The 27,250-nt window shown below is 42.0% G+C and overlaps 1 protein-coding gene and 1 long non-coding RNA gene across 2 annotated transcripts in view; both read left to right on the plus strand.

Moving 5' to 3' along the window:
- The window catches only part of ZBTB7C (zinc finger and BTB domain containing 7C), a 299,891-nt gene that overhangs the window by 155,402 nt on the left and 117,239 nt on the right, over positions 1-27,250 (plus strand). The window lies entirely within an intron of this gene.
- The window catches only part of LOC149434123 (uncharacterized), a 67,103-nt gene continuing 55,678 nt past the window's right edge, over positions 15,826-27,250 (plus strand). Inside the window, exon 1 of the long non-coding RNA XR_016308808.1 lies at positions 15,826-16,039. This is a non-coding gene — a long non-coding RNA (uncharacterized LOC149434123). The remainder of the gene's footprint in view (positions 16,040-27,250) is intronic.

Genomic DNA, 27,250 nt, shown 5'->3' on the forward strand with positions numbered 1-27,250 from the left:
CAATTTGTGTTACCAAGCAATTGAACAGATGTACCTAATAAAGTGGCCAGTGAGTGTACGCTCCAGTCCAGGGGTGGACTGACAACTCATGGGGCCCCTGGGCAATAGGGGATCATGGGGCCCTTGTGTCCTTGCCCACACTCAAAGCACACCCAAAAAAGCCTATAAAAGATACCAGGGGCATTTCATGGGGCCCCCTACTGACCCCGGGCCCTCGGGCAGTGCCCGAGTGCTCGAATGGTCAGTCCGCCCCTGCTCCAGTCCCTTTGTCAGCTCTTCTGGTTAATGTAGTCTGTTCACTCCTTGTCCTCCTGAGTGCAGAAGTCCTGCTGCTATCATAGTGTTCAGCAAGGCTTTGCTTCAATAGAGTCTGGATGACCGAATCACAGAACACTGCCATCTTGTGATCGATTAATATCCTGCATTCAGTATTAGTGCAGTGTGTTATACAGGCGTACCTCAGTTTATGAATTTAATGCGTTCTGCGGGACTTTTCATATTGTGAAAAATTCATAAACCGAAACTGCGTTTTTCAGCGTTAGAGCGTTTTTACAGCTAAAAAACTCCTCTAGACACCCACTAGTCCTGGGTTTTTTCCAGCCGAAAAACATCCCAGACGAAAAATGCTGATTCCAGTCTATGTGTGTATGGACATATAGGATAACATGCTGGGGGGTTTTCTGGCTGTATAAAAAAAACGTAAAAAAAAGCCAAAAACAGCCGCTGTAAAAACGTCCTGTGTGCGTGAGGACTAATAACGCTGGTAAAGTTAGCTGTGTAAAGTCATGTTAAAAATGTGAGTTTTTTTAGCATTTTTGTATTAGCGTTTTGCCGCGTTTTTTTCACGTTTGCAGTTTTTAGAGTTTTTTTTACCAAAAAAAGTCCAAAAACGCTGGTCTGCCGCAATTTACCACGTTTTGCCGCATTTTTCAGCATTAGAGTGTTTTTACAGCTGAAAAACTCCTCTAGAAACCTACTAGTTCTGGGTTTTTTTCCAGCCAAAAAATGTTGATTCCAGTCTATGTGTTCATGGACACATAGGATAACATGCTGGGGGGTATACTAGCTGTAGAGAAAAATGTCAAAAACCAAAAACAGGCGCTGTAAAACATCCCGTGTGCATGAGGACTTAGAGGTTCTAATTCACGTGTACTGGCCCTTTAAAGGCATCCCGGTATATATATCCTCCATGTATCTCCTCCATGTATCTCCTCCATGTATCCCCTCCATGTATCCCCTCCATGTATCTCCTCCATGTATCTCCTCCATGTATCCCCTCTATGTATCTCCTCCTTGTATCTCCTCCATGTATCTCCTCCATGTATCTCCTCCATGTATCCCCTCTATGTATCTCCTCCTTGTATCTCCTCCATGTATCTCCTCCATGTATCCCCTCTATGTATCCCCTCCTTGTATCTCCTCCATGTATATCCTCCATGTATCCCCTCTATGTATCTCCTCCTTGTATCTCCTCCATGTATCTCCTCCATGTATCCCCTCTATGTATCTCCTCCTTGTATCTCCTCCATGTATCTCCTCCATGTATCCCCTCTATGTATCCCCTCCTTGTATCTCCTCCATGTATATCCTCCATGTATCCCCTCTATGTATCTCCTCCTTGTATCTCCTCCATGTATCTCCTCCATGTATCCCCTCTATGTATCTCCTCCTTGTATCTCCTCCATGTATCCCTTCTATGTATCCCCTCCTTGTATCTCCTCCATGTATCCCCTCTATGTATCTCCTCCTTGTATCTCCTCCATGTATCTCCTCCATGTATCCCCTCCATGTATCCCCTCTATGTATCCCCTCCTTGTATCTCCTCCATGTATCCCCTCTATGTATCCCCTCCTTGTATCTCCTCCATGTATCCCCTCCTTGTATCTCCTCCATGTATCTCCTCCATGTATCTCCTCCATGTATCTCCTCCATGTATCTCCTCCATGTATCTCCTCTATGTATCTCCTCCATGTATCTCCTCCATGTATCTCCTCCATGTATCTCCTCCACGTAAAGCAGCAGCATGGAGTCAGTGTGCCAGGACTGTATACATGTCTGGCAGTGCCGGGGGGGTATTTCCCTGGGTACACATCGTTCCGCGGTCAGGTGGTGCTCCGTCTATCTAATAATCCTCCCCCCTCCCCACATGGCCCACAGCTATACTAACACACCCAAAAACAAAACAAACACACCGCGCCTACTGGATCACGCCAAATCATTTATTTAACCTCGCACCGCAAAACATATCGCAGAAACCTCACCGACAGAAAATGGGATCAGCTACAAATATTAAACTTCATGTAACCGTGAATTCAATGATCATCACTGTGTCTCTTAAACAATTGCATTTTATTCTTTTTTATTATTTATAACACTTTTTTTCATTCTCTGTGATCTCCCGCAGCCTCTTTGCACATGCACTGCAGCAATGGCACTTCCCAGAGAAGGTTTCCTGGTAGTGACAACAATGGACCATACCTGACTGATGCGTGTTGAAGCAGCCACTTGTAGTCTCCATCCAATGCCCATACGATGGGATGACAACGCAGGTGGACAATTGGGAGACAGGACAGAGTGTTGTCACTTTATATAAACAAGAAGTGCCTGAGCCCATGGAGCCAATTTCACCCGGTTCATCAGGAACCAGACAAAATGTGTACAATGTATGGCCAGTATTACATTTGGCTTCCCTGTGTACTGCTGTACAGTCCGGTGACCACGATATTGTCCTTCCCTCTATTAGGAGTCTATTTATAGTAGAAAAAATAATTCACAATAGAAGTGTGACAAACAAGGCTGCAATGAAAATCGCCATATTTTGTCTAATATGTTTATTTCTTTTGACCGTAATCACCATTTAGTGGCCATAAGGCAGTATTTTACCATAACTATCTCAATCAGGAAAATGACATTTTTTGACACTCTGGGATTCTTCTTTACCTCATGCAGCATTCTGCGCTGTGCTCTTGCAGTCATTTTTACAAGACGACCACGCCTAGGGAGAGTAGCAACAGTGCTAAACTTTCTCCATTTGTAGACAGTCTGTCTTACCGTGGACACATGAACATCAAGGCTTTTGGAGATACTTTTGTAACCCTTTCCAGGTTCATGCAAGTCAACAATTCTTGATCGTAGGTCTTCTGAGAGCTCTTTTCTGCGAGGCATGGTTCACATCAGACAGTGCTTCTTGAAACCAGTAAACCCAAAACAGGTGTGTGTTTTTTAAGGGCAGGACAGCTGTCAGCAACACATCCAATATCATCACACTGATTGGAGTCAAGGTTGGCTCACTCCTGGCTCCAATTAGCTCTGGGAGAAGTCATTAAGCTAGGGCCTCACATACTTTTTCCTCCCTGCACTGTGAATGTTTACATGTTATGTGCAATTAAACCATGGCAACATCTAATGTTTGTGTAGTATTATGTTCAGCAGACTGTGTTCTTCTATTGTTGTGACTTAGATGTCATTCAGAGCACATTTTATGCTCAATTCATGCAAAACTCCACGTAATCCCAAGGGATTCACATACTTTTTCTTGCAACTGTAATTGTATAATTAATTATTATTAAAAAAAAATATATATATATATATATATATATATGTTTCTGCAATTACCATAGCTTCATATTTGAACAGCATTTTTTTTTTAAATAAATAGACCCCTTAATATTTTGCTTTGCTGGGGATGGCAAAAGGATAGTATTTTTTATGCTCTTAATCGCCATTTAATGGCCATGAGGCAGTATTTTACCTGAACTACCTAAATCAGGAAAATACAATTTTTTGGCCACTAGATGGTGATAAGGGTCATAGGAAATAATTACATAATTAATTATTATTTAAAAAAATGGGAAAAAAAAAAAATATATATATAAATAAAATCAAATATATATATATATATATAAAAATATATATATACACACACACACATATATATATGTGTATATATATATATATATATATATATAAAAACATATATATAATATATATATATATATATATATATAAAGTATATGAAGTTTATTTCAATTATTTAAATAAGATTTATTCAAATTAATTAAATCATTATTGTAGATTCTGCAATTACTATTGCTTCACATTTGAACAGCATTTTTTTTTTATAAATAGACCCCTTAGTTTTTTGCTTTGCTGGGGATTGCAAAAGGATAGTATGAAGAGACCCTAAAATTTCAGGTAGAATCACAGAATAATTTAGCAGCTTAAATGCTTTCTTGCAATGTTTTTCTTTTTCGGAAATTATTTTATTCACTTGCAATGCGCCTTGGAACTTGTTAGAAAATTTGACTACTCCGGGAAGAGTCAGTTCCCCAGCACAGCCCCCTCCTGCTTGAATATCAAGTACTCTTCTTTTCTGGGAGTGTATAATTATTGCCTGTGCTGGCCCAGCTCCTACACTCCTCACCGTGTCTTCCTATGTTTTAAGGAGTTGCTGAGGGAGGAGGGAAATGGAATCCTATACAGTGACAGCTGCTGACAGGGCTGCTGTTAGAAACCACAGAGTCCAATACGTGACATATTTACCTGACCCTTCCCCCACTCTGCATTCTGAAGGATCCTATCGTGAGCTTGCAGCTACTGGTGGGAAGGAAAGGAGGGAAGCTGAGAGGGTAGGGGGGCACACAGGGGGCCTGGGCAGCAGGGGGGAACATATGGTGAACAAGGAGGGTGATTGGTGCGGTGGGGGTGCAATAACTGGAACCGATCCCCTGTATGGCTTTCTCTGCAGTAGCTGAAAGTTGGTGGGATGGAGATGAGAAGAAGCCAGATTTCAGCTGCTTTGAGAGAGCCGTACAGGGGATCGGTTCCAGTATTTGACCCTATGCTCACCATACAGGATACAGGAGGATCGGTGGTACCCCCTTATCCATGGCCCTGGCTGCTGACATCACATCCAAGATGGCGGCACCCAGTGGGCTCAGGGCTTTTGGATGTCTACACAAGGGCAGCTTGTACATGTAAATAACTGGCATAAAATTGTAAAAAATGCAGATAAAATCTCCTGGGAAGACTGTTTTTGAAATGAGCTCTCTATTAAAAGACAGGTAGTTATATTTTATCATTTAATCACTTGCCCTCCTGAGGATTTCCCCCCTTCTGACCCGGCCATTTTTTTGCATTACGGCTCTGCGTTATTTTAACTGACAAATGCGCGGTCATGCAACGCTGCACCCAAATGAAATTTGCGTCCTTTTTTTCCCATGAATTGAGCTTTCTTTCGGTGGTATTTGAACACCTGTGCATTTTTTATTTTTGATGCTATAAGAAAAAAAACAGACAACTGTGAAAAAAAACAACAATATTTTTGACCATTTTGCTATTGAACATGTCCAGTAAAAAATGTAAAAAAAATAAATTTCGGCATAAATTTAGGCCAAAATGTATTCTGTTACATGTCTCTGCTAAAAAAAACCCAATAGGTGTAAATTGGTTATAGTAAGTTATAGTGTTTACAAATGGTGGAATATACAGGTGAAACTCAAAAAATTTGAATATGGTGCAAAAGTTCATTTATTTCAGTGCAGCAACTTAAAAGGTGAAACTAATATATGAGATAGACTCATTACATGCAAAGCAAGATAGTTCAAGCCATGATTTGTCATCATTGTGATGATTATGGCTTACAGCTCATGAAAACCCCAAATCCACAATCTCAGAAAATGAGAATATTGTGAAAAGGTGCAATATTCTCGGCTCAAAGTGTCCCACTCTAATCAGATAATTAAGCCATAACACCTGCAAAGGGTTCCTGAGCCTTTAAATGGTCTCTCAGTCTGGTTCAGTAGGAATCACAATCATGGGAAAGACGGCTGACCTGACAGTTGTGCAGAAAACCATCATTGACACCCTCCATAAGGAGGGAAAGCCTCAAAAGGTAATTGCAAGAAGTTGGATGTTCCCAAAGTGCTGTATCAAAGCGCATTAATAGAAAGTTATGTGGAAGGGAAAAGTGTGGAAGAAAAAGGTGCACAAGCAGCAGGGATGACCGCAACCTGGAGAGGATTGTCAGGAAAAGGCTATTTAAAAGTGTTGGGGACTTTCACAAGGAGTGGACTGAGGCTGGAGTCAGTGTATCAAGAGCCACCACACACAGTAAGTGACTTATAGTGGTACTGCAGTGGGCATTCTGACACTGGGGGGGAACGGACTTGGAATCACTGACATCCCCAGTGACACCAATAATAAAAAGCACTGACACTGTACTAATGGCTCTGGGCAGGAAGGGGTAAACATGTAGGGCGATCAAAGGGTTAACTGTGTGCTGTTTTACTCTGTGCTGTGTCTGTATGCTTCACTGTAATCACACTGCTTTGAATGGCTGTGCTGTGCACAAGCTGACAGGGAGGAAAACTGTATTGTTTACATACAGTTCTCCTCCCCGTTGGAGATCCCTGTCAATCAACGGGCACCAGCGAGTAATCACCGGCCGGGACCCGGTGATTGACAGCCAAGGCTGCGCATCTGAAACATGCTGCCCTGCGCATTTGAAACATGCAAAAGACATCGCTGACCCTGTGATCACACTGAACCACGTGGTGCGCGGGGGTGCCTTTAAGAATTAATTGATTGTTTTTATTAATTGAATAATTGCATGAATATTATTTTATTTATTACAGGTACTTATGTAGTACTGTCGGTTTATGCAGCGCTTTACAAGGATTCATTCACACACAGGCGTATGCAGGGGGTGTGCTGGTTGTGCCTGGGCACACCCTAATCACCCCATGCGAAGCAGATTCCACCTGCTGTCCAGGCCCCCACTCAGTACTGATCACTTACTGTGTTCATTCATAGCTGAAGCATAGTAAACTGTGTTTACTCTGCTTCATTTTCTGAATGAACAGGAAGCCACTCAGCACAGAGCACCTCCCATTCATTCACTGTCCAGTGCAGCTGAGGCTGAAGAGAACGGGACTGGGGGATTTCTATCCTCAGTCCCTTACGCTGTCTCAAAAGTGAGACATCAGGGTTTGTTTAAATGCCTGGTATTTCACCAAAACTCTCAACAGGGCTCCTAAAAAAAAATGAAAAAAAATAATATTGTAATATAAGAAAATTGTAAAAAAAAAATATATAAAAATCTACTGACACTGTTCACTGCTCTACTGACACCGTCCTCTGCCCTACTGACACTGTTCAGTGCTTTACTGGCACGTCCACTGCTATACTGACACCACCCATGTTTTAATTACTTTTTAAATATATATATATATATATATATACTGTATATACATTGTCTTGAAAAAGTATTCATACCCCCTGAAATTTTCCACATTTTGTCATGTTACAACCAAAAACGTAAATATATTTTATTGGGATTTTATGTGACAGACCAACACAAAGTGGAAGGAAAATGATAAATGGTTTTCAAAATCTTTTACAAATAAATCTGTGAAAAGTGTGGCGGCATTTGTATTCAGCCCCCCGGAGTCAATAATTTGTAGGACCCCCTTTGGCTGCAATTCCAGCTGCAAGTCTTTTGGGGGATGTCTCTTTGCACATCTAGAGAGGGACATTTCTGCCCATTCTTCTTTGCAGAATAGCTCAAGCTCTGTCAGATTGGATGGAGAGCAACTGGGAACAGCAATTTTCAAGTCTTGTCACAGATTCTCCATTGGATTTAGGTCTGGACTGTGACTGGGCCATTCTAACACATGAATATGCTTTGATCTTAACCATCCATTGTAGCTCTGGCTGGATGTTTCGGGTCATTGTCCTGCTGGAAGGGGAACCTCTGGCCCGGTCCCAAGTCTTTTGCAGACTCTAACAGGTTTTCTTCTAAGATCGCCCTGTATTTGGCTCCATCCATCTTCTTATCAACTCTGACCAGCTTCCCTATCCCTGCTGAAGAAAAGCATCCCCACAACATGATGCTGCCACCACCATGTTTCACGGTGGGGATAGTGTGTTCAGGGTGATGTGCAGTGTTAGTTTTCCACCACACATATCATTTTGCTTTTAGGCCAAAAAGTTCAATTTTGTTCTCATATGAACAGAGCACCTTCTTCCACATGTTTGCTGTGTCCCCCACATGGCTTCTCACAAACTGCAAATGGGATTTCTTTTGGCTTTCTTCCAACAATGGCTTTCTTCTTACCACTCTTCCATAAAGGTCAGATTTGTGGAGTGTATGACTAATAGTTGTCCTGTGGACAGATTCTCCCACCTGAGCTGTGGATCTCTGCAGCTCCTCCAGTGTTCCCATGGGGCTCTTGGCTGTTTCTCTGATTAATGCTCTCCTTGCCCGGCTGTCAGTTTAGGTGGACGGCCATGTCTTGGTAGGTTTGCAGTTGTGCCATACTCTTTTCGGATGATGGATTGAACAGTGCTCTGTGAGATGTTCAAAGCTTGGGAAGTTTTTTTATAACTTTTTTTATAACCTAATCATGCTTTAAACTTCTCCACAACTTTATCCCTGACCTGTCTGATGTGTTCCTTGGCCTTCATGATGCTGTTTGTTCACTAATGTTCTCTAAGAAACCTCTGAGGGCTTCACGGAACATCTGTATTTATACTGAGATTACATTACACACAGGTGGACTCTAATTACTAATTAGGTGACTTTTGAATGCAGTTGGTTCCACTAGATTTTAGTTAGGGGTATCAGAGTAAAGGGGGCTGAATACAAATGCATACCACACTTTTCAAATATTTATTTGTAAAACATTTTTAAACCATTTATCATTTTCCTTCCACTTCACAATTATGTGCCACTTTGTGTTGGTCTATCACATAAAATGCCAAATAAATAAATTTACATTTTTGGCTGTAACATGACAAAATGTGAACAATTTATACACTATATTGCCAAAAGTATTGGTCAGCCGGCCTTTCCACGCACATAAACTTTAATGGCCTCCCAGTCTTAGTCCGTAGGGTTCAATATTGAGTTGGCCCCGCCCTTTGCAGCCATAACAGCTTCAACTCTTCTGGGAAGGCCGTCCACAAGGTTTAGGAGGGTGTCTATGGGAAGTTTTGACCATTCTTCCAGAAGCACATTTGTGAGGTCAGGCACTGATGTCGTGATTTGTCACTCCAGAGAACACGTCTCCACTGCTCTAGAGTCCAGTGGCGGCGTGCTTTACACCACGGCATCCAACACTTTGCATTGCACTTGGTGATGTAAGGCTTGGATGCAGCTGCTCGGCCATGGAAACCCATTCCATGAAGATCTCTACACACTGTTGTTGTGCTAATCTGAAGGCCTCATGAAGTTTGAAGGTACTGTATTTGTCTATTGACTCTGCAGACAGTTGGTGACTTCTGCGCACTGTGCGCTTCAGAATGCGCTGACCCCGCTCTGTCATGTGACGTGGCCTACCATTTGGTGGCTGAGTTGCTCTTGTTCCCAGCAGAAATACTGCTACAGGGCGGCAGGGGGGCAGTGGTGCTCAAAATCACACACATTTATATATATTATGCATCTATATGGCGTGAAGTTAAAAAAAAAATTCTATTGTATTGTTAAGGCCCCATTCACACCTGAGTGCCTTGTGCGCAAAATCGTGAGTTTACAAAACATGTGAAAACCATGCATTATGCTTGCAGTGCCTTTCATGGTTAATGCCACCTAAAACACATCAAGCAGACATGCATTTTTCTGTGCAGAAAAATGCTCAACAAACGTCAAAACGCGTAGCTAAAACTCAAAAGAGTGCTGAGCTTTTTTTTCTTTTAGCGGCACATTTTGACGTGTTTGTCGAGCATTTTTCTGCTACATGAGTTGTTTTTGGCACATATGTTGCTCACAGGGTAGCCCAGTGAAATGAATGGGCTTCCCTGTGCTTGTAGAGCAAAAAGGCACACAAAAAACGCACTTTTGCGCATTCATGAATGCGGCTTTAACCACTTAAACTCTAGAAGGTTTTACTCCCTTCATGACCGGGCCATTTTTTGCTATTTGGCACTACACTACTGTAACTGGCAATAGCGCGGTCATGCAATGCTGTCCCCAAACAACATTTATATCATTGTTTTTACACAAATGGAGATTTCTTTTGGTGGTATATGATCACCGCTGGCTTTTTTTTTTTTTATTAAATAAATTAAGAAAAACAAAAATTAAAAAAAAAACATTTTTTACTTTCTGCTATAAAACATATCCAATAAAAACATTTTGAAAAATCAAATTTCTTCATAAATGTATTCTGCCACACGTCTTTGGTAAAAAAAAAAAATAATAATTCAATCAGTGTATATTATTTGACTTGCATGAAAGGTATAGCATCTACAAATGATGGTATATATATTGAATTTTTTTCTATATATATCATATTATATAATACCTTATATTATAAGCTAAATAATAAATATATTATTTAATATAATAAATTATATATATATATTTATATTAGCAATGTCTGTGATTAGTGACTTATCGTGGGACTGTGATAGTGTGGTGGGCAATCTGACACTAACTGACACTTTGTGGGAACTGACTAAGTGCCACTAACCCTAATACAGTGATCAGTGCTAATAATATACACTGTTATATATACACTCCTAAGGACACTGGCTGGGAAGGGGTTAACATTTAGAGGCAATAAAAGGGTTACCTGTGTGCCTAACAATGTGTAGTATGTGCTGTTTTTGTTAAGCAACGAGCTGGTTTTTACTCCCTGCTTTGCAGGAAGAAAAAAAAAGGCACATCGCCGCTGTCTGTAGAGTCCTGTGTTGTTTAATCATTGGCTGGGACCCCCTGATCAGCTTGTGCTGTAGCGAATGACAGCAGAGCCAGAACAGCCCACGTGCGACCCCTAGCCTGGAAGTGCTGGATCACATTCATGGGCGTGATCCAGCGCAGTGGGCCAGCACCATTGCAGTATATGTACAGTGCGCGGTCTGAAAACGGTTAATAACATGCTTGTACAAACAACAACAAAAAAAAGGATTATGTGCTGTTTTTGCTAAGCAATGAGCCAGTTTTTACTCCCTGCTTTGCAGGAAGAAAAAAAAAACAGCACATCGCCGCTGTCTGTAGAGAGCCCTGTGTTGTTTAACAACACAGGGCTCTCTTCTGCTGTCCACTCAGCCGATCAATCATTTGCCGGGACCCCCTGGTGAACTTGTGCTGTAGCAAACTTATTTATTTCAGGTACTTATATAGCGTCATCAATTTACACAGCACTTTACATATATATTGTACATTCACATCAGTCCCTAACCCTCAAGGGGCGTACAATCTAAGATCCCTAACTTACATTCATACATACACATACTAGGGACAATTTAGACAGCAGCCAATTAACCTCCCAGCCAGGGGCGGACTGACAACATATGGGGCCCCCAGGCAATAGGGGATCATGGGGCCCCTGTGTCCTTGCCCAAACTCCAAAAAACTTATGAAAGAGGTACCAGAGGCATCTCATCGGGCCCCCTACTGACCCCGGGCCCTTGGTCCCCGAGTTTCCAAATGGTCAGTCCGCCGCTGCTCCCAGCATGTCTTTGGAGTGTAGGAGGAAACTGGAGTACCCGGAGGAAACCCATGCAGACACAGGGAGAACATGCAAACTCCAGGCAGGTGGTGCCATGGTTGGGATTTGAACCAACGACCCGAGTACTGCCAGGCAGACAAAATGACAGCAGAGCTGGAGCAGCGCACACGCGCGCCCCCTAGCCTGGAAGTGCTGGATCATGTACATGTACTTGATCCAGCGCTGTGGGCCCGCACGGTCACAGTATATGTACAGAGTGCAGTCAGCAAGCGGCTAATGACATGATTGTACAAACAACAACAAAAGGCATACATTTTTGTGATTCTATGAACATTTTATGTGACCAGTACTTTTTATACAATTTTCTATTATTTTTTTTTTTTACACTTTCATTAACTATGATCATTATGTACCTTTATGCAGGCCATACATGGTTCGAATTCCGAACTATTTTTCGTCCGAAAATCGAAACCGTCGTTCGCTCGGTAATCCGATGGTGCCATCAATGATTTCGAAAATAAGCCGACCGAGTCATAAAGTTCACCCCATATAACAGGTGAAACTTCTGTTCCTTCCAGGTCACGGCTGAAGGGGCATATTCTTTTCGGAAAAACAATCATACGATTTAACCATCATTGAGTCGAAAATTGGTCGTTTTTCACAAATTGTCCAACATGCCGATCACTGAAAAGGGGAGGAACCACACAAATCGGCTGGTGCCATTGACCCACTAACAGAGTGATTATTCTTAGGTCCGATTTTCTGATGAAAAATCGGTCGAATTTCGACCCATGTATGGCCGGCCTTAGTCCTCATGCACACTTGACATTTTGATAATGCTGGTAACGCTAGCTGTGTAAAGTCACATTAACCACTTCCCGTCCGGCCCATGTACATAAACGGCCAGACGGGAGCAGTGCAGGACCGGGTGGACGTTTATAAATGGCCTCTACATTCATTGCCTGTGTGTGCTCCCTGGGAGTGCGCGGCACCACGACCCGGTGCCCACTGTGTCCTCCAGAAACAACAGAACACCGATCGTCGTACGGGACCTCTGTGCGAGGTCTTGATCATGTGATCACTGATTGGCCAATCAGTGATCACATGCAGAGTAGTAAGCAAGATGTCACTTCTGACATCATTGCTTACTACGTGTGAAATCTGTGAATGATCAACGAGATCACATGGTACAGGGCTATTCACAACACTCTTGTATCATGTGACAAGCTGTGACCAATCACAGCTCTCACAGTATTTCTCAATGGCTGCAGGAATGTAGCCAGAATCAGGGGCGGACTGACCATTGGGGAACTCGGGCACTGCCCGAGGGCCCAGGGTCAGTAGGGGTCCCCATGAGATGTCCCTGGTACCTTTCATAGTCTTTTTTGGGTGTGATTTGATTGTGGGCGAGGACAAGGGGGCCCCATGAGTTGTCAGTCCGCCCCTGGCCAGAGAGAAGGAGAAATGATTGCTTTTACAGCCTTTATGGGTGTAAAAGCAATCAGTGTAAAAACAATAAAAAAAATCTTCATCACCCCCACAAGTAGTACAGTGTCACCATGGTGACACTGTACTGCTAGGGTGACAGTATGTTTAAAAAAAAAACACAAATAATAATATGAAAAGAAAAATGTAAAAAAAAATTCTGAAAAATTATAAATTTTGGTTATGAACTAATTTGGGATTTTTTTTTTTTACTAAAAAGATAACTGAATACATTTTGGCCAAGATTTATGAAGAAAGATTATTTATTTGCAAAATGTTATAAGAAAAACACTTATTTTTTCAAAATGTTTGGACTTTTTCATTTACATAGCAAAAAATAAAAATCCCAGTGGTGAATAAATACCACCAAAATAAAGTTTTATCTGTCTAAAAAAACCCCGAAAAAATGTACATGGGTACAGTGTTGCATGACCGCGCAATTGTCATTCAAAGTGTGATAGCGCTGAAAGCTGAAAATTGCCCTGGACAGGAAGGGGGTAAAAGTGTCCGGAGTTGAAGTGGTTAAAAACGTGAGTTTTTCAGCTTTTTTTTTTTGCGTTTTTGCATTAGCGTTTAGCAGCGTTTTGCCGTGATTAACTGTGTTTTCCCGCATTTTTTTGTGTTTGTGTTTTTTAGTGTTTTTTTTGGGGGGGGGTCAAAAAAACATCCAAAAACGCCGGTATGTGGTGTTTTACCGTGTTTTGCCGCATTACAGCGTTTTTACAGCTAACAAACTCCTCTAGAAACCCACTAGTCCTGTTTTTTTTTTCCAGCCAAAAAACAATGATTCCAGTCAATGTGTGTATGGACACATAGGATAACATGCTGGTGGGCTTACTGGCTGTAGGAAAAAAACGTAAACCGCCAAAAACAACCGCTGTAAAAATGTCCCGTGTGCATGAGGACTAATAACACTGGTAAAATTAGCTGTGTAAAGTCACGTTAAAAACAAGTTTTTCAGCATTTTTTAGCGTTTTTGTATTAGCGTTTTGCTGCGTTTTTTCGCATTTGCGGTTTTTAGAAGGCTCCAAGCACGCGGGACATTTTAATAACACTGGTACCGTTAGCTGTGAAAAGTTACGTTAAAAATGCACATTTTTCTGCATTTTTGCATTAGCATTTTGTGTTTTTTTTCCGCGATTAGCGGCTTTTTCCGCATTGTTCCGCATTTGCGTTTTCTAGAGGTTTTTTTAGCATTTTTTTGACCACAAAAATAATTATTTTTTTGGTTAAGAAGACTTCCAAAAACACCAGTTTGCAGCGTTTTAACGCATTTTACTGCGTTTTGCAGAGTTAGAACATTTTTACAGCTAAATAACTCCTCTAGAAACCCACTAGTCCTGAGATTTTTTTCCAGCCAAAAAACGTTGATTCCAATATATGTGTGCATGGACACATAGGATAACATGCTGGGGACCAGGGGCGAACTGACCATTTGGAAATTCGGGCACTATCCGAGGGCCCAAAGTCAATAGGGGGCCCCATGAGATGCCCCTGGTAGGCTTTTTTGAGTTTGGGCAAGGACACAGGGGCCCCATGATCCCCTATTGCCAGGGGGCCCCATGAATTGTCAGTCCGCCCCTGCTGGGGGGTTTAGCATTTTTTTTACCACAAAAAAATGTTGTTTTTTTTTTGGTTAAGAAGACTTCCAAAAACGCCTATTTGCAGTGTTTTACTGCGTTTTGTAGAGTTAGAACATTTTTACAGCTAAATAACTCTTCTAGAAACCCACTAGTTCTGGGTGCTTTTTCCAGCCAAAAAACATTGATTGCAGTCTATGTGTGTCAGTAGGGAGCCCCATGAGATGCCCCGGTACCTTTTTCATAGGCTTTTTTTAGTTTGGGCAAGGACACAGGGGCCCCATGATCCCCTATTGCCCGGGGGCCCCATGAGTTGTCAGTCCTCCCTTGCTGGGGGGGTTTAGCATTTTTTTTACCACAAAAAATAATTTTTTTTTTGGTTAAGAAGACTTCCAAAAATGCCGATTTGTAGCGTTTTACTGTGTTTTGTAGACTTAGAACATTTTTACAGCTAAATAACTCCTCTAGAAGCCCACTAGTCCTAGGTATTTTTTTCCAGCCAAAAAACGTTGATTCCAGTCTATGTGTGTCAGTAGGGGGCCCCATGAGATGCCCCTGGTACCTTTTTCATAGGCTTTTTTGAGTTTGGGCAAGGACACAGGGGCCCCATGATCCCCTATTGCCCAGGGGCCCCATGAGTTGTCAGTCCGCCCCTGCTGGGGGGGTTTACTGGCTGTCGAAAAAAAAAAATCAAACGCCAAAAACATCCGCTGTAAAAACGTCAAGTGTGCATGAGGACTTAATCCTTCTGTGTTTCGTAGAGCCGGGTTATTTTTAGGTAGGCAAATGAGTGATCGTCGAGTTATTTTATTTATTTATTTCAGGTACTTATATAGCGCCATCAATTTGCGCAGCACTTTACATATATATTGTACATTCACATCAGTCCCTAACCCTCAAGGGGCGTACAATCTAAGGTCCCTAACTCACATTCATACATACACATACTAGGGACAATTTAGACAGGAGCCAATTAACCTACCAGCATGTCTTTGGAGTGTGGGAGGAAACCGGAGTACCCGGAGGAAACCCACGCAGGCACAGGGAGAACATGCAAACTCCAGGCAGGTGGTGCTGTGGTCGGGATTTGAACCAGCAACCCGAGTACTGCCAGGTGGAAGTGCTAACCATTTAGCCCCTGTGCTGCCCGACGTTCGGTCTGGACGTCTAGGCGTCAAGGAACGAAAAGGGTTAAAATGAAATGAAAAGGAAGAACCAGTTGAGCGAGGCGCAGAGGAGGCGCGCTGATAAAGGTGGTAGAGGGTGCCAGCCGCACAGCCCAGCTTCCTCGTACAGGTGGACTGGCGAGGCTCCATGCCAAATAGTTTTGGTTTACAGGGAGTGGTGGGAGTACATTCTTCAAACCACTCCTAGGAAGCAGCGCTCTCTTCACACAAATCAATGACAATTTGCAGTCCACACCCCCCCCTCCACAGCAGCCTGCCTGATATTTTTTCCTACTTTTTTACATCAATTCAGCACTTCTGCAGTCACCGCCTGCTACAACGGACGCAGAGAAAGGTCAGTGGAAAAGCTTTCTTTTTTGCTCCAATTTTTTCGATTCTGTGCCGGCCGCTGCGGCGAACGCTCTCTGAGAGATACAAAGAAAAATAAACGACCCTTCCTATTCTTCTGCAGGGTATAGAATTGGAGGATGACAGTTCTCCCAGGCTCAGCTCCTGAGATCAAAAATGTACAAGGTGACGGAACTCATGGCAGCCAATCAGAGATGGTTTTTAAATTTTTTTTTTTTTTAGATGCGTTTTTTTTTTTTTCCTGTAATGCTTTCCTGATCTGGATGTATAAAAATCATGCTTTCCTGATCTGCAGAGAGCTTTCAGTCCCAGCAGCCAAGGGAGCTTATGTTCCGTCATGGAAATTTAAAGGGTATTTCCACTTTTTCAATCTAATTTGGGCTTGCTATGAGTTCCCATTCACACAGCATAAAAAAAATGTTTGAAAAAAAATTCTTACCTTCTAGATTAGCTTTTCTCAACCTTATTACCCCAGAGGAACCCTTGAAATAATTGTCATGTCTCAGGGAACTCCTGCTAAGATGAGTCTATTGGGGGTCATTAGGAAAATGCCCCTTATATTGGTGGCCAATGTAATGTGATCAGGGGGAAGAATGCTCCTTACATTGGTGATCAGCAGGACGAATGCTCCTTACATTGGTGATCGGGGGGAAGAATGCTCCTTACATTGGTGGTCAGTGGGAAGAATGCTCCTTACATTGGTGATCATTGGGAAGAATGTTCCTTACATTGGTGATCAGTGGGAAGAATGCTCCTTACATTGGTGGTCAGTGGGAAGAATGCTCCTTACATTGGTGATCAGCGGGAAGAATGCTCCTTACATTGGTGGTCAGTGGGAAGAATGTCCCTTACATTGGTGGTCAGCGGGAATAATGCTCCTTACATTGGTGATCAGTGGGAAGAATGCTCCTTACATTGGTGGTCAGTGGGAAGAATGCTCCTTACATTGGTGGTCAGTGGGAAGAATGCTCCTTACCTTGGTGGTCAGTGGGAAAAATGCTCCTTACATTGGTGATCAGTGGGAAGAATGCCCCTTACCTTGGTGGTCAGTGAGAAGAATGCTCCTTACATTGGTGGCCAGTGAGAAGAATGCTCCTTACATTGGTGGTCAGTGGGAAGAATGTTCCTTACATTGGTGGTCAGTGGGAAGAATGCTCCTTACCTTGGTGGTCAGTGAGAAGAATGCTCCTTACATTGGTGGTCAGTGAGAAGAATGCTCCTTACCTTGGTGATCAGTGGGAAGAATGCTCATTACATTGGTGGTCAGTGGGAAGAATGCTCCTTACCTTGGTGGTCAATGAGAAGAATGCTCATTACATTGGTGGTCAGTGGGAAGAATGCTCATTACATTGGTGGACAGTGGGAAGAATGCTCCTTACATTGGTGGACAGTGGGAAGAAAGTCTCCTTCATTAGTGTGGCAGTTAGAATGTCACTTTTACAAACCGCTTTAATGATCATTGGTGTCATGCTACTGCTATGTGGGCTTATGGATTTATGAAGGCAACATTAGATAAGAGGTTCATTAGTCTCAGCTCAAGGAACCCCTGGTAACCTCTGGAGGAACCCTGATTGATAATGGCTATTTTAGATGTTTCTAATGCTGGCCATACATGGTTAGATTTTCTTTTGAAAGTCTTAGTTTTCAAAACTTTTGTTCGATTTTTGACCAATCAATGTAAAAGAAAAATCGTACTTGTATTGTGCACATGCTAGGAAAATATTTCATCCAGAAAAATTCTAAGCATTGGTATGGTCATAGAATGACCATTTTAAAGCTTTCAAACTAAGTTTCTTGAATCATAAATGTATCTATTGTGTATCATGATGTCAATTTTTGGATGCATATCCGTTCAAAAATCAAACTACCAGCTAACCGTGTATGGCCAGCGTAAGGTGAAGGTGTCATGGTTAGTTCTAAGAATTTCTGTCCCTAAGTGTATTTGTCCCCACACTATCCCTCATTAACATTCGATGCAGGAGGGCAATTTCTACATTTTTAACCCTTTGTTAGAACAGACAGTGTGGAAATGCACTTTAAGGCACAGTAGTGAGAGCTGATCAGTTGAGCCCAATCTATAATCAATAAAAGATCTGCTATAGCGGGTAGCGGGGAATGGACCAACATGATGTTTTATTTGTTCTAATTTAATAAGCAAAATAATGGGGTTATACTGTGTATATATATATATATATATGAAAAAAAAAAGAAGTGATTAGTTTGATATTTACAGAGTCATTTGCTGTATATCCATAGTGACAGTTACAAAATTACCAGAAACAAACTAATTTGTAGAAGTCGGCTGATCGGCACATTAATCCAAAAATTATAATACAGTAAGAATTACCTTGAAACTAAAACATGAAATTTAAAATGTTGCTGGCTAAAAATGAACTTAAAATTTCACATGAACATGAACTGAAAAGGTAAATGAAGGACAACTTAAAATTGGCTCAGCAGAGTCAAATCACTTTCTCAACTTTTTTTTTTGACATGGAGGAACCCTTGAAATAACTTTCAGGCCTCAAAGAATCCCTGCTAATAATGACTAGATCTATAGCTCACAGTACATTAGCGCATTGGTAAGTGGGGAGAATGCTCCTTACATTGGTGGTCAGTAGGAAGAATGCTCCTTAGATTGGCGATCAGTGCTCCTTATATTGCTGATCAATGGGAAGAATGCTCCTTACATTGGTGGTCAGTGAGAAGAATGCTCCTTATATTGGTGATCAATGGGAAGAATGCTCCTTATATTGGTGATCAATAGTAAGAATGTTCCTTTTATTGGTGATCAGGGGGAAGAATGCTCCTTATATTGGTGATCAATGGGAAGAATGCTCCTTTCATTGGTGATCAAGGGGAAGAATGCGCATTACATTGGTAGTTAGTGGGAAGAATGCTGCTTACATTGGTGGTCAGTGCTCCTTATATTGGTGATCAATGGGAAGAATGCTCCTTTCATTGGTGATCAGTGGGAAGAATGCTCCTTTCATTGGTGATCAGTGGGAAGAATGCTCCTTTCATTGGTGATCAGTGGGAAGAATGCTCCTTACATTGGTGGTCAGTTAGAAGAATGCTCCTTATATTGGTGATCAATGGGAAGAATGCCCCTTACATTGGTGGTCTGTGGGAAGAATGCTCCTTTCATTGGTGATCAGTGGGAAGAATGCTCCTTACATTGGTGGTCAGTTGGAAGAATGCTCCTTATATTGGTGATCAATGGGAAGAATGCCCCTTACATTGGTGGTCTGTGGGAAGAATGCTCCTTTCATTGGTGATCAGTGGGAAGAATGCTCCTTACATTGGTGATCAGTTGGAAGAATGCTCCTTATATTGGTGATCAATGGGAAGAATGCCCCTTACATTGGTGGTCTGTGGGAAGAATGCTCCTTACATTGGTGGTCTGTGGGAAGAATGCTCCTTACATTAGTGGTCTGTGAGAAGAATGCTCCTTACATTGGCGGTCAGTGCTCCTTACATTGGTGGTCAGTGCGAAGAATTCTCCTTATATTGGTAATTAGTTGGAAGAATGCTTCTTACATTGGTGTCAGTGCTCTTTACATTGGTGACCACTGGGTATAAAGCTCCTTACATTGGTGGTTCTGTAGGAAGAATGTTCCTTACATTGGTAGTCATCGAGAAGAATGCTCCTTACATTGGTGGTCAATGGGGAGAATGCTCCTTACATTGGTGGTCAGAGGAAAAGATGTTCCTTACATTGGTAGTCCGAGGGAAGAATGACCCTTATACATTTAGCTAAAAAAACATTTGTGTCAGTAGTTTTACATCTGAGAATCTCTTCTAAACAAACACCTGGCTACCTCTGGAGGAACCTTAGGTATCCACAGAACTCTTGTTGGGATCGGTTGCTCTAACCTATCTACCACCAACAGGCTGGTTTGAGTCTTGAAGCCAGGAGTCATGAAGTAGGTTTTTGAGTGGTGAGTGGAGCCAGAGCAGCATGAAATGAAGCAAATGCAGGTACGACATACAAACTCAATGCAGATAGACCCTTGATATAATTGGAACTTCATTTATCCAAAGCAATGGCCCTAGTCTCTTAGCCATCATAGCCAATGAAATGTGATATCTGATTGATGTATAGGGGTTTCTGGTTGTTGCACATTGCCATTACCCTCCAGTCTACCTATTTTTAATGAGAAATGGCTGTTTAGTAAATAGGGTTTCAATGAAGCAGAATTCTGAGGTGTTTAAAGAAATGCTAAATTATTTCATTACCCTCTAGTACAATCCTCATCGGCATATATGGAGAACATGTAAGATGGGTTACAACAGTGGGTGTCAATGTATGAAGTATAGCAGGTCTCAACTGCGGCCCCTGACATCCCCAAAGGACCACGCATAATGTTTAGTATATGTAATTCTGTAGATGACCATCTGTGGACATTCCATAGGAGATGGTAAGAGACTGGTTACAGGTGTGGTTGAAAACTGTGGATATGCTACAGGTGTGGTTAAAGATTGTGGACATGCCACAGGAGATGTTTTATAACCATGGGCATGCTACAGGTATGGTTAGAGATTGTGGATATGCTACCACACTGTGGGCACAATACAGGTGTGGCTGAAGACTGTGGACATACTACAGGAGTGGTTGGAGACTGTAGACATGCTGCATTTGTAGTTGAAAAAGTGGACAGGCTGTAGGTGTGGTTGGAGACTGTGGACTTTTACAGGTGTGGTTAGAGACTACATATGCTATAGATGTGTTTTAAACTGTGGGCATGCTAAAGGTGTGGTTGGAGACCTTGGACATGCTACGTATGTGGTTAGAAACCTTGGTCATGCTGCATGTGTGGTTGGAAACTGTGGACATGCTACAGGTGTGGTTGGAGACTGTGGACATGCAACATTAGTGGTTGGAAACCATGGCTATGCATATGCTACAGATGTGTTTTTGAGAACTATGGGCATACTACAGGTATGGTTGGAGACTATGGATATGCTACAGATGGGTTTTAAAACTATGGGCATGCTGTAGGTGTGGTTGGAAACTGGAGAAACACTGCAGGATACAAAAATAGTCTTGGAACATGTTTTAAGAGACTACTAAAGATCACTGCCATAGTAGTCCCTTTCCAAATCAATGCTCCCACATGGAGTCTGAGGGCTGCACTGCAATCAAAGGGTCACATGTGGCTGTTGGACCACTGGTTGGGCACCAAGAAGGTAAAGACTTCTTAGCCTGGTTGACCTCTTGCTGGGGTAAAAGGAGTTCTACCCACCAAATCCGGGAAGGCCCAACTGGGAACTGGGCAGTGCCCCAATCCAATCCAAATGGGGGTACGTGCTCTGGGTAGAGTTGCTTTTTAGTATTAAGGTGGTTCTCATAGGTTTCAACATAACACCTAATTTCCTGTCAAGTAATCCCATTGCTGTATGCTGACTTCAGCAGTGATTTCAGCCACGTTCCCCTTTTAATCTTTTTTTGTTTTTAACCAAAAAAGGGACTATCACGGAGTTAAATATACTAAGTTATAGAGATATCAAAGGTCTTGTTTCTGTGATGGCTTTTTAAAGAATATTAGTGGATGTTCTTTGTGGCTCTTGTAGCCAAAATGAATTTGATTTTGTTATCTATGGCTTTCTGGATTTCCTACCTTTCCTTTCCTTTCTTCCTTCCTTCCTTCATTTCCCTTGCTTCTTTCCTTCCTGTCTTATTTTCCTTCCTTCCTTCCTTTCCCTTGCTTCTTTTTTTCCTTCCTTCCTTCCTTCCTTCCTTCCTTCCTTCCTTCCTTCCTTTCCCTTGCTTCTTTCTTTCTTTCTCTTCTTTCTCTTCTTTCCTTCCTTCCTTCATTCCTTCCTTTCTCTTCTTTCCTTCCTTCCTTCATTCCTTCCTTTCTCTTCTTTCCTTCCTTCCTTCCTTCCTTCCTTCTTTCCTCCCCATCCTTCCTCTCCTTTCTTCTTCCCTTTCTTCTTCCCTTTCTTCTTCCCTTCCTCCCTCTCTCTCCCCCACTAGGTGGCACAGTTCTTTTGGTACCAATAAATCGCACCATACAGTATATCTCTCCTATAAATTAGCTGCAGGGTGGCGATGTTCTATTTATTGTTTTTTTACAGTTATACAATATTTGTCGCACTATAACAACCAATCACAATCTCTGAAATGCTTCCCCATAGAGACTTACCAAGAGAAAGGTCAATCAAATAGATTTCTACTCAGATCGTCTGGCCTGGTAGGGCATGTTGAGACCCAGGTTGCCCTCAGGTCACCCTCAGGCCAATGACAAATGGCATCTCTGAGTATCCCATCTGACAATTACAATTACATTCTGCTGTAAGCTCCTTGCAGTGTGCTGGGAGTGTGACACCCTTATCTTTCTTATCCAGATAAATATGAGATATTCCAGAATGGATGGTGTGGGCCCGGAATTCACAGAGAAGAGCAAAACTGGTACAATTCTTCCTCCCGGCAGTCTGAATCCAGTTCTGGGATCTTTTAAAATATTTACAATCCCGCTCCTTTTCTCGTTTTTTTTTTTTTTAATGTTTGACTTCCAAAACTATTTTTATAGGAGAAACAAATGACATTTTTGCATGTCTCATTTCTTTATAACATATGCTGTGGCTAAGGGGACCAGAAATAGAAATCTTTGAACGCTGTACCATGGCTGTGGTATTTTTGTTTGTGTAAATCCGGCATTTTTAGTATTTGTGTAAATCTGGCCTTTTTAGTATTTGTGTAAATCTGGCCTTTTTAGTATTTGTGGAAATCTGACCTTTTTAGTATTTGTGGAAATCTGGCCTTTTTAGTATTTGTGGAAATCTGGCCTTTTTAGTATTTGTGGAAATCTGGCGTTTTTAGTATTTGTGTAAATCTGGCATTTTTAGTATTTGTGTAAATCTGGCATTTTTAGTATTTGTGGAAATCTGGCATTTTTAGTATTTGTGTAAATCTGGCATTTTTAGTATTTGTGTAAATCTGATATTTTTAGTATTTGTTTAAATCTGGCATTTTTAGTATTTGTGTAAATCTGGTGTTTTTAATATTTGTGTAAATCTGGCATTTTCAGTATTTGTGTAAATCTGACGTTTTTCGTATTTGTGTAAACCTTACATTTTTAGTATTTGTGTAAATCTGGCATTTTCTGTATTTGTGGAAATCTGGCGTTTTTAGTATTTGTGGAAATCTGACATTTTTAGTATTTGTGTAAATCTGGCGTTTTTAGTATTTGTGGAAATCTGACATTTTTAGTATTTGTGTAAATCTGGCGTTTTTAGTATTTGTGTAAATCTGATATTTTAGAATTTGCTGGTATCGATACAGTTTAAACCCAAAAAAGCAAATGTAGCTAAATGACTAAAATTTTAATACCAAGGGATGTATCTGGGATGTCTGTGCAAATGGGGTAAAATCGAATGTTCTCGGGCTGTCTTTTCCACAGATTGAATGTGCATCAAATTAAAAAAAAAGTACTGCATTCTGTCCACTAGATGGTGCTGACTATCATAGGAAATAAGTATGCTCCTCAGAGCCATCTAGTGGCCATAAAGCAGTATTTTTCTCATTTTTCTACACATTCAGTCAGCGGAGAATATATTGTAGCATGAGAACATTCGATTTTGCCCCACTTGCACAGAACGCATTTACATGCAGTTTCAATGGTTGGAATGCTTCTCACATCGATGGCCAGTGGGAAGGTTATTCCTTACATTGCGCAGAACGAATTAACATGCAGTTTTGATGGGCGAACAGCGAAGAGTCTAATATAAAATAAAAAAAGCATAAAAGCATAACTTAAAAAAAAAAAGCATTAAAACATAACTTAAACCCACAATACTCACCGTACAGCAATGCAACTTCCAAGAAATCATTCACCGATATGTTGGCCCGGTCTTTCTCCTGGTTTGGCGTCTTTGTCCTCCCTGATTGGCTGGCGTGGGATGACATAACATCAGCACATGCACACGGGAGTGAACCTCAGATCCCGAGGCATATTGTGACAGCACAACAAACGTGAGAGGTATTAACACGGCGACAATTTCTGGTCAGTGGGAGCAAACGATATTAAAAAAACACCAAAAATAGAGTTATGTATGTTTGAATGTTACATATATTTTAAACACAACTTATGTGTGAATCTGACTTCATTGCTTGTAATCCCTTGTGCAAGATCACCGAGACTCTTGCTGCTCCTTTTCCATCCAATCACAGGATGGCAGTGGAGAGGTGACCTGACTGCAGCAGAGAAAAATCAGGTCACCAGGTTGGCTGTGTTATTGTGTGGCAAAGCTGTGTAAATCTTAGGATTGGATGGACAGGGATACAAAATCTTAGGAAGGCAATATTGATCATATATATATATATATATATATATATATATATATATATATATATATATATATATATATATAAAAGTGCAGAAACCTTTTGAGGACCCCCATATAAATTAAACTGTGTGTGTTCCCTAGGAGTTCAGCTTTCTCTTGGGATACCTCTTTATCCCCCTAACACTTTCTGGTTGCACTGTTTTTGTTTGAAGCATCTATGTATTATTATTATTATACAGGATTTATATATTATTATTATTATTATTATACAGGATTTATATATTATTATTATACAGGATTTATATATTATTATTATACAGGATTTATGGCGCCAACAGTTTGCTCAGCACTTTACAATATAACGGGAGACAATACAGCAACAATACAGTTCAATACAAGAGGGGTAGGAGGGCCCTGATCCTGGGAGCTTACAATCTAAGAGGGAGGGGCTTGTGGTACAAAACGTAATAAGTGTGGGGGATGGACTGGTAGGAGGCAGGGGCGGACTGACCATTTGGAAACTCGGGCACTGCCCCAGGGCCCGGGGTCAGTAGGGGGCCCGATGAGATGCCCCTGGTACCTTTTTCATAGGCTTTTTTGAGTTTGGGCAAGGACACAGGGGCCCCATGATCCCCTATTGCCTGGGGGCCCCCTGAGTTGTCAGTCCACCCCTGGTAGGAGGGATAGAAGATTCTGTTATTAGCTGAGGGCAGGATAGGCTTCCCTGAAGAGATAGGTTTTCAGAGATCGCCTAAAAGTGAGCAGAGTAGGCGATAGTCTGATAAATTGGGGTAGAGAGTTCCAGAGGATGGGGGAAGCTCTGGAAAAGTCCTGGAGACGAGCATGGGAGGAGGAGACAAGGGCGCTAGAGAGCAGGAGGTCGTGCGAGGAGCGGAGAGTACGGTTTGGATGATATTTGGAGACAAGATTGGTGATGTTATTTGGGGCGGAGTTATAAATGGCTTTATATGTTATTGTAGGGTGATGCTCTGGGACTCAGTCTGGATTTACAGGCCCATGCATCAAAAATTCTGTCTAGGGCCTGAAGTGTTTCTATCTGTTGTACGGGTATCCTTCGGTACTCTAATCTCCTCCCAAAACCATACTGCTAGGTTAATAGGCTTCCATGCAGGATATGCTCAAGGCTACCATATGTACAACTGTAGCTCCTGTCAATCTAATTTTGCCAGTACACGGCAAAGGAATCCCTAGGAATTGTGGGTCACCTAGCATTACAGCAGACAAAGTTCGTTTTGCAGCTCCGATTTATCCCCCTAACACTTTTGTTGGAAGCATCTATGCATGGAGCCTCTCTGGATTTTACAGGCCCATACATATCAAATATATTCCCTAGGGCCTGAGTGTCTCTAAAACTGTGTCTGTCAGTTGTATGGTTATTCCTTGGTACTCTGATTTCCACCCAAACCCTACAATGTACTGCTAGGCTAGTAGGCTTCCATGCAGGATATGCTCAAGGCTGCCATAGTCCCAACTGCGGCTCCAGTCAATCCAGTTTTGCCAGTGTACGGCAAAGGATTCTCTGAGCACTGTGGATCACCTAAAGAAAGCACTAGAGCAGATAAAACTTGCTTTTCACCTCCTCTTGTCTGATTGAAACCTCAGACACGGTAGCCACATAACAGAGGAGGAGTTGCTTTGATGGCTCATTTTGGTATGGGTATCCCCCAGTACTCTGATTTCCACCGAAAACCATACTTCTAGGTTAACAGGCTTCCATCCAGAATATGCTCTAGGCTACCATATGTGCGATTGCAACACGAGTCAATATAATTTTTCCAGTAATTGGGACGAGGCCTCTTCACAATAATCAGAATGAATTGGGTGATTGGTAGTTTATCTATGAATTACAGCCCACCGGGGCAGCGGTGCATTGGGGGTATGATGGCGGTATATGGGGGGCATTAATAGTGTACTGGCCATATTGTGTATTGGGGGTATGACAGCGGTATATGGGGGGCATTAATAGTGTACTGGCCATATTGTGTATTGGGGGTATGACGGCGGTATATGGGGGGCATTAATAGTGTACTGGCCATATTGTGTATTGGGGGTATGACGGCGGTATATGGGGGGCATTAATAGTGTACTGGCCATATTGTGTATTGGGGGTATGACGGCGGTATATGGGGGGCATTAATAGTGTACTGGCCATATTGTGTATTGGGGGTATGACGGCGGTATATGGGGGGCATTAATAGTGTACTGGCCATATTGTGTATTGGGGGTATGACGGCGGTATATGGGGGGCATTAATAGTGTACTGGCCATATTGTGTATTGGGGGTATGATGGCGGTATATGGGGGGCATTAATAGTGTACTGACCATATTGTGTATTGGGGGTATGACGGCGGTATATGGGGGGCATTAATAGTGTACTGGCCATATTGTGTATTGGGGGTATGACGGCGGTATATGGGGGGCATTAATAGTGTACTGGCCATATTGTGTATTGGGGGTATGACGGCGGTATATGGGGGGCATTAATAGTGTACTGGCCATATTGTGTATTGGGGGTATGACGGCGGTATATGGGGGCATTAATAGTGTACTGACCATATTGTGTATTGGGGGTATGACGGCGGTATATGGGGGGCATTAATAGTGTACTGGCCATATTGTGTATTGGGGGTATGATGGCGGTATATGGGGGGCATTAATAGTGTACTGGCCATATTGTGTATTGGGGGTATGATGGCGGTATATGGGGGGCATTAATAGTGTACTGACCATATTGTGTATTGGGGGTATGATGGCGGTATATGGGGGGCATTAATAGTGTACTGACCATATTGTGTATTGGGGGTATGATGGCGGTATATGGGGGGCATTAATAGTGCACTGACCATATTGTGTATTGGGGGTATGATGGCGGTATATGGGGGG

The sequence above is a fragment of the Staurois parvus genome, unplaced genomic scaffold (assembly GCF_062004578.1).
Source record: "Staurois parvus isolate SC_StPar_1 unplaced genomic scaffold, SC_StPar_1.0 ptg001830l, whole genome shotgun sequence".
Lineage (NCBI taxonomy): Eukaryota > Metazoa > Chordata > Amphibia > Anura > Ranidae > Staurois > Staurois parvus.